Raw genomic sequence first — 8,885 nt, forward strand, 5'->3', positions numbered from 1 at the left:
GAAAAAGGTCGCGGGTCGTTCCGGACGACGTCTTACGAAGGGGCGAAGGGGCGCCGGGACGGAGGCAGATCTCGAGGGGCCCACCGTGGACCAGGGGTGCGACGGGGGCTCCGAAGGGACGCTGGAGACGGCAGAGGCGGCGCCGGAGGCGGGCCGCAGTTTTTCAGGAGTTTGCGCATGCGGGTACTTTTATTCCCCACCAGAGCGTCACCGCCACCTTGGCGTTCTTAGAAGCTTCTTAGGGTGAGTTTTGTCCCCTGCGAGGCGCACACTACCTATCCACCCACCGCCCGTTTGTCGCGGAAGAGCGCGGCGGCGGCTCCGGCTCCCGGCTCTGACTCGAAAGGGTTGTAACTACTAGCCGCGCCGTTCGCGGACCTTATGACGAGTTTTGAATGGCTTTGTAGACATTTTCGAGATTGCATCTCTGATCGTGCCTCCGGGGCAGCTGCATCCGCGATTAACGGAATCGAATGGATCGAATTACTCGACGGGGACGTACCGTGGAATTGTTCACAGTTACGACTTTCTCGCCCGGGCAATATTTTCTGCGCGCGAACGGCGTCGAGGTTCCTAAGTCTGTCTAATGGAGGTAACGAGATTATCGAGAGGAAACCAACGGAGTAGCGTTAAGGAGTTTTCGGTCTGAAGGTAACTGAAATCGGATTAACAATGAAACGAGTAATCGGTACTAGGGCTTCTCGTCAAGTCTTTCGTACTATCGGACATCGCTTCTCCGATGACAAGATCCATCGCAAACGAAATATTTCGCAAAAATACATTTTACGCTTTCTTTTTTTTTTAATTATTATTATTTTTTTTTAATAACGCATTATCGTTTCAACATACAGGTGAGATTTGTAACCAATTTTTTTTTTCTTTTTTTTCAAGTTTCTAAGGGAACGGTGTAACGAATTTAAACGCGAGAGCAATGACTCTTAATTGTCGCTTTCATTTCGTTGTATTCCACTTTGACTATAAAGCTACACCTCGTATTTATTCAGAAAAGTTACAGAAAAGATCTCGGAGTACAGTCGAAGTGTTCCTCGAAGAATTCTTTCGAGCGAGGAGATTCTCAAAGAATTTATTTCAAGAAAGGAATCCTTTCGGGTCACTCGCGTCGTGATTTAATTCTCGCGCGTTTCTGTAGGCATCAGCTGTCTGCATCGAGAGGAAAATTGGCGAAGCAGGAGTCCGCGGGGTGCGAGAAATCGGGTTCTTAAGCAAGGGTAGCAACGCGCCGAGCATTCAGCGAATGGTGAAAGCCAAGAAAGAAAGAGAGGAAGCGAAAGAGAAAGAGAAAGAGAGAGGAGAGAACGCGGCGGGAGCTCCGTAACGGAGAAAATAAGAAAGCAAATTACCTAGCAGTCACCTACCCTCGGGGTGAGGTGTCGATATGACATGTAGGGAGAGAGAGAGAGGGTGGACCCACTGGTGGCAACCCCTGGGGTTTATTACAAGGGTGGAATCAAATACACCGGGTGTCAAAAAATGAAATGCCACCCTACTGCGTTCCTTACCGACTCCCTTCTGGATGGTAGGATGGGATCACGGTGAGTTATGGAAGAGAGGAAAAGAAAAGCCGTAATAGGGTAAGATCGCCGCTCCTCGCAAATAAAAGATCGCGGATCGTTTTCTCTCGCTCCCGACCTCGAGATATTTAATTAGATATAAATCAGAAAATTGTTTGATACAGTTTGCCGTCGCGCCGTAACGTTACTGCCGCATACTTTCGCCGAAATTAGTTTAAACATTTTTTTTGTATTTCGTGGCATTGTAAATTTTTTGTTCGGTGCGAATGTGTTATGCAGAATTGCGGCTGTACTCCAGCGATTGCTTTCCTTTATAAAACAATCTCGAAGGGGCGGCACGAGCCCCGATGCGACATAGTCACCCCATTTGGCAGCCTCGCGCTCTTGTTTGTTTCGTAATCTTTAAGATCGGAAGGGTTCGAAGTATTCACGGTGATGTAAAAATATTGTCGAACCTTGTTCGTGTCGTGGAACTCCGAATAATTTTGCATTCGTAATATCTGTTTAATTTTTCGCTCATTATCGTTGATTCGTTGTCACGTGGTAATAAATGATTAAGTAATTTTATTTCAACAATTTTATTTATGAAATCGCGATTACGGTCTATTTCATTTGGACGATATATTTCCCAGTGGCAACGAAACTTCTTACAGAAACTGCCTTCGGAGGGAGAAGAAACGAGTAGTGATTAAATATTATGACCGGCTCAGTCTTCCGCGACGCGACGCCTGTGGGAGACGTTACTTAGCGTAATTAAAGGATCTCTTTGCTGAATATCTGCGGGACAAACCGCGTGCCGATGATCTCAATCTCTTCTCCGAATTATTTTCATAACAAGGCCGAACATTGCACGAGCTCAGTTTCTATTACTAAATGCGACGATATTATAAATTTCACGTGTCGAAAAAAAAAAAAAAAAAAGAAATTTCTCTCGTTAATTTTTTTATTATTTGCCAAACGTTTATTCGTCTAAGGTTCATTTTTAGTTAGAATATAACGACCCGTAGACATTCGTCGTTATATCTTGAAGTAGCAGATGTCGCGAGCGAGACAGTTTGTCTAGAATGATGTATGATGAAAATGTCTTGTAACTATCAAGTAATGTCTTGTCGGGTGCGAGTACGAGGAAACGACGAGGGTCCTTTAGCAACGTTGCGAGATGACTCGTTGTCCGAAGGGTGAGTGTGCCGCTGCTTGTTCGGCACTTCAATATGGTACCTACCAAGTTTTTCATCGTGTCCGAGCAACTTTCAATTAACGTGATTATCTGAGATCTTTTATTTTTGAGAAGAATCGCTGTAATTTATATAGCTTGCACTTTACGATTAAAGTCTTTTATTATATCGAACATTAAATTATATGCAAACGTACGGAACAAAAAATTGATTTATACTTACAAATTTTTTTTAATTTAATTTGAAAGACGAATAATACGTAAAATTAATTAATATAATTTAACGCATCACGTACAATAAAAAAATTCTTTTTAATTATATTGCCGCGTATAAGTATTAACCGCAGATGGCTCGTCGTGCTCGAGGAACAGAGTCTCCTTAATCAGGACAGTTTCGTTATTCCGCCCCTTGCAATCGTCATCGCGTCTGACCAAGAACAACCCTAGAGAGCTACGGTCCGGAGGCTGTCCCAGGGTCATTTCCATTTGCCCCTTGCAAAGTGGAATCATTTCCCAAGAGTCTATGTTCCCCCGACCTTCGGGTTCCCGTGGCACAGCTGTGTTGGCTAGTAGTTCTCTTCTTTCATTCAATCGATGATGCTAGCCCGCTCGTAAGAATCGATTATCGATCTCGGCTTTTATTTACGAAGGAAAAATTTATTTCTACGAATCTATTTTTAACAGTTGCGAGGATTGTTTAATATATTCCAAATAATTTATATCGATCGGCGATTTGTATTAAGCTGAAAGCTCAAGCGAGCAAATTCTACCCCGTCAATATTTAAAAGCTGCCTTATAGTCGTGCTTCCTTACAATCTCTATTCTGGTTTACGCCCCGGTGGTTTCATCAAAGGCAGCCTTCCACCCGGAACTAACTACTAATGCAGCAATCTTTCTCGAGATCTTATGTAGTCGACTTATGATCGCGTAATTTACATGGAAATGGAAATGTGACGTTTGTTAATTCACCGGGTCATTCATTCAAAACGCTTCCGCGCGCCCACGCGCGCGCTGGGCGCCCCGCATAATTTTAATGCTCTTTGCGAAAATTACATCTAGCAATTTACCGTACGGGGCCGTCCTTTATCGTGGTGCCCCGTGAAACTTTAGGCGCAGGACCAAATACGGATAATCGAACGAAGAAATTCGATAGTCAAGAATTTCTCCTAAGTTCCCGGTTAGTTTCGGATAACATGGTCGTGCGCTTGTGACAGTTTATCAAATTGCAAGGCTGCCCTCGGTACCCGTAAAGGGATGTAAGGGTCGTAACGTGGAACGAGGTTTGAGGGGAGGGGTAGCTTATTAGAGCCGCGACAGCGACCCCGACTCCACCTTGAAACCTCCGGCCAACCGCCACCCTGCCAGAGTCTTACCACCTTGCTTCCTTCCATCTATCCTCTCCTACCACCTGTCTTCGGCGTTCCCCCCTTTCGTCGCGATCTTCTCCTCTAGCCAGCTCGCGATCGTATAGCTCCAAGCGCCATGAAAAAGACGCCCGACATAAAGGGTCGCACGGGAAACTAGGATATTCGATGTTCCTCTTTAATCTTTACGGAGATCGAAGTGCACCGTCTCCCGGGGCGATGAGATGGTGCGGTGCATTCGCGCGACGCTTCGCGGGTAGTTGTAAAACACACGCGAGGTGTGTCCCTAACGAATTAATTGAACGATAAGATCGGCGTGATAACGGCGCCGTCTTTTTTTCGCCGAGTATCGTTCCGAGAGAATTTCGACGTCGGCATTTCGAGCATCAACGGCGAGGGACATATTGACGCGCGATCCCGTGGGACGTGTAGCTTCTTACGCAAGAACACGGACCGCACACGATCTGATTTCGAAAGACGCAGTGCTTCCCGCTTCTCTCCGGAGAGTAGTTTTAAAATTCAGCCCCAGGCGAAGGACCGGGGGGGGGCCGACGTGTGTTACACGGTACTCATATCAATCCCGAGAATCGATATGGAGCTGCGACAGCTCGCGACGTGTCGGAAGACAGATATTAATAACTTAATTTCTAATATCTTGCAATTAAATCGCGCGAAGGAGGGGAAAAAAAAGACACGACGGTACGAGTTAATTATCTTATCTGCAGATAGAAAATCTTTATTAAAATACAGCTTTATCTTTACATTAATTCAAATACTAAACATATCTACATTAATATATTTTATTTTATGTTACAGTTATCGGTAGACATCTATAACTCCGCTCATGCAGATCGGTAAGTTGCATAATTTTTTATTTTATGGTTTGTAATTGGGGCCTCTTGAAAAATAGCGCGCGCGTAGTGCATGCACGCATATTTTTTTCTAGTATTTGTAAAACATTAGTTTTGTAATCTCACTAATGCCGAAATGAAATAACAAGTGCTTTTCTACGTAACGTAAAATAAAAAAGAAAAAAAAAAAAAATTCGATTGAACTGCCAACGATTCGGATCAATGGAGTTAGCCGGAGTCAAATTGACAACATAATTCTTTTCGCGAAACGTTTTTGTTCCCCCGGCCTGTTTTCCAATTAATCACCTCCATGCACGACAAAATCACGAATCCTAGGTTACGTTCGGATGCGTGTTGCGCATATCAGAAGCGGCTGGCCACGTCGCGCTAATCGTATCGATCGAGCACTCTTAATCCATTAATGAACTTCCCAGGCTCGTTTTACCCTGGGTATCCGGGCTTTTCGCAGGCGCCGTCCGTATCTGTTACATCCCGCCGTTAAGTATGTGTACGTGTATGCGAGAATACGCGCCTTTACTTCACGTACGGTCATCGGCAAAAGTTTATGCCGGAACCCCATTCGATTATTTCATTTCGCGACTTTTCCTTCGCGCGGACAGCTCTTGGCATCTCGTCGTACTTGCATCTTCATCGCGGAACATCGCCGCGAAGAGAACAATCGGTTAATCACGCGCGGCGCGTTGTTATTTAAAAGATAACTCGTAATTTTGAAACACGAATTGTGGTAAAATTTTTATGTCTTTTTTTGTTCCTTTGAGTTTCACTTTACATATTCTTCTCCAGAAATTCTCCCAACGCGACTGCCGCTACTTTTAGCCGCGACTCTACGGGCGTACGTATGTATTTGTATAATGCGACACTTTACAGACTCTTGTTGGTTGACAGTGATTTTCCATGGGATACAAAACTGTCGTTAGACCCTTTCGCGAGAAGGTCTAGCCCTCCGACCCTCGCACGCAGCTCGCCTGAAACTTTTCGTACGAACCGCACACGAGGGTGTAAGGGCGCGCAGCGAAGGGTTAAAATTTCTCATTGTCGCCCTCTGTTGTGCCTTTCTTCACGTTTGACTTTGTTAAAATTCGAGCTTCCTTCTTTTTTCCACGGGGAATAAAAACTTTTTTACGCGCGAAAAATAGCGAGAACTACTCGAAAACAATCGCCGGCATTTAATGACGTAAATTAAATGATAAAAAGAAATTTACGTCCGTTCTTGGCGGTTCTTCGTAAAATTCGAAAATCGCTTGAAATTCCTTTTTACAGGACCGCCGAACAAACGATGAGTCTCTTACGTCGCCTTTACCCGACAACAAATTCCTCAAATATTTATCTGTCTTGCACCCTCGAGTCCCTTCAGCACGACGCCCCAAACGCCACTTCCGCCTCGCGCTCGGCGAATGTGTCAATTCTGACGCCTATCGACATATGACAAACACCCTCCTCGTCTTCCAGTTGTCGTCTTGTCGCCTCTGACATGCTTGACAATCGGGACAAAAGAACGACGCGAAAGGGAGAGAGTCGGAGGCACGGCGGTGTCGGCATTTTTTTAAAAAACCTATGTACGATTTCATTTTTACAACCCAGATCCATTAATTATTTTCTCAAAAAGTCAATTCTTTAATATATTTTTTTTCAGCGTCCAGACGTACGTAACATTAATTCTGAAAAATTTTAAATGACTAGGCGACGTAAAAATTCACGGGTGAAAGTATTACGACCGCGAAGTAGGCGAAAGAAATTCTATTTATTCTCCGGACGGCGGAATCTTCGTCGATTACATCGAATGTTCGTGACACGTCTCGCGCGCCGGCTGCGTGCAATTAATTTATTTTTCCCCGCGCAAGCGTTAATTGTTAAACTTAGATGGGCGGTCGTCGACGATTCCGCAGTTAGACTTGGGGATTGAAAGAAGGAGACGGCGAGCTGCCGAGGAGAGAGAGAGGAAAGAGAGAAGACGGGGATGCGCTCGGACGTTCAATGTGGACAGGGTCGGGAAGAACGAGGAGAGACGTTCGTACGAAAGACGGTGGCAACGACGGAGGGTTGCTGCCGACAGACCGAGACGAGAGAGAGTCGTGAAGCTGGGGGAGGAGAGGCGGGAAGCCAAGACACGGGACGGATTGGGTTACCGAGATAATTAGAACGATGAGCGATGCACGCCTCGTTGAACGATTCTTTTTCGCCGGCCGGCGGTCGGTTTCGCGTTTTTCGAGGGCGATGCGGTAAAGGAGAACGGAAGCGACCACCGAGGGAAGATACGATCGCGCCGCCCGGGAATCAAGGATCGGGGGTGGTCCACGGCGTGTTTCCTCGTCAATAAGTCTCAACGGCGGAGATATTACGGCACCCCAGTGACATATTTTTATGCGCCGCAGCTACGACGTTGTGCGATTGGCTGTTGAAGCCGGCGCCCCGTGAGATCGCTTGACCGGAAATGTGTTGCCGTCGTAAAAATGTCCGTGGCACGTTCGTCCGAGCGGAATATTCGCGACGGTCCCTCCTTTCCCGACGTTCCTCTTCATCGGCAGAATTTTTTTTTCTTCTTCTTTTTTTTTCTTTTTTTTCGGGGAAACGATCTGCCGCGCGATACGCCACCGGGATGCCCGTTATCAGGAGCGCGGATCCGTTTTTTTTTTTTTATTCCGGCCTAGCGCAGCTTTCAGATTACGCGATTCCACGCTCGACGTCGCGCTTGACTTTACTCTATTTGCGTTGAGGGACGTCTGAATATTTAATCGGCTCTTCAACCGACCTCCCCCGCCGCTCCTCCGCAAACCCCGCTTCTCGTCTCCCGACTCTCGGGTCCCAGTTGCGGTGAATTATTTAACGTTCGCAGGGAGACCGGTTACCTATACGAACCAACGTGTCAGCAAGATTTCAGCATTCTTTGTTTATGCTTCCCCGTCACGTGCGATATCGATGACTGTAACTTCGGAACACCCCCTGCGCTATGAATTGCATCAATATTCAGCGATAATGTACGGAATAAACCGAGCTTATTGCAAATTTAATTGGATGGAAATCTGAATTAGGTGAAGAGGTTCTCGGAAGAATAAACGTCGAAAATAGGCAATGTAGAATTTTTTTTTTTTTTTTTTTTTTTTATTAAATACCCTTTTAAAGTATACAGTTATATTAAATACGAAGGAAGTTTATATTCCAATTCAAAATTTATAATTCCGAAAAAGCGCAACAATGACGATTCCGCTCTCATTTAGATCCAACCGAAGAGAAAAGTTAAGCTCAATTCTGTCAGCGCGTATTTTTATCTCATTCGCGCATAGAAGCGGTGAAATATTCCGGCCCGGAATAAGCCGAAGACGAGACGGGAAGATATTTACCAGAACCTCCACGGTCCCCTCGGCTAAAACCAAATCGGTAAATGCGCGGGGACGATTGTTTGGCAAATAGAAGTCGGGAATAAATAATGTGCAAACAGCATTTCTGTCGAAAATTTAGCTCTCGCGATCTCACGTTTTATTACCGACGATAAAGACAGGGCGCATGGTTTGCACGCCAGGAAAGAAGACAATTGACTATTTTAGACTTTTCGAAATAAATATAGATGTCTTTATCCGCAGTCTGAAATATTGCTGTTTGAATGCGAGGTTTATACGGAGTTCGAAAGTAGCGCTTCTCACGGAGGACTGCTGTACCGCGTTAGCGACTATCTTTGATTCAAACGCGATGCGCTTAGCGGAATATCTATCTTTTCTTCCACTGGTAACGCTCTTCTTTTACTGCTTTACGATTGCAGGGAAAAATTAATTGATAGCACCTTACGCTTGAAATATTCAACACCGCGACGTTCTAATTAGTAAATTAGCCTAATTATTTAATTTAATAGTGTACCATACGAAGATTAGGTTTGATCTTGAACAGAGTGCGCCATGGGCCGTTGCTTTCCCGTTTCTCTGTTGCGTGCTACGGTTCCGAAGCACGAGAG

This window comes from Cardiocondyla obscurior, linkage group LG06, assembly GCF_019399895.1.
Source record: "Cardiocondyla obscurior isolate alpha-2009 linkage group LG06, Cobs3.1, whole genome shotgun sequence".
NCBI classification, from domain to species: Eukaryota; Metazoa; Arthropoda; class Insecta; order Hymenoptera; family Formicidae; genus Cardiocondyla; species Cardiocondyla obscurior.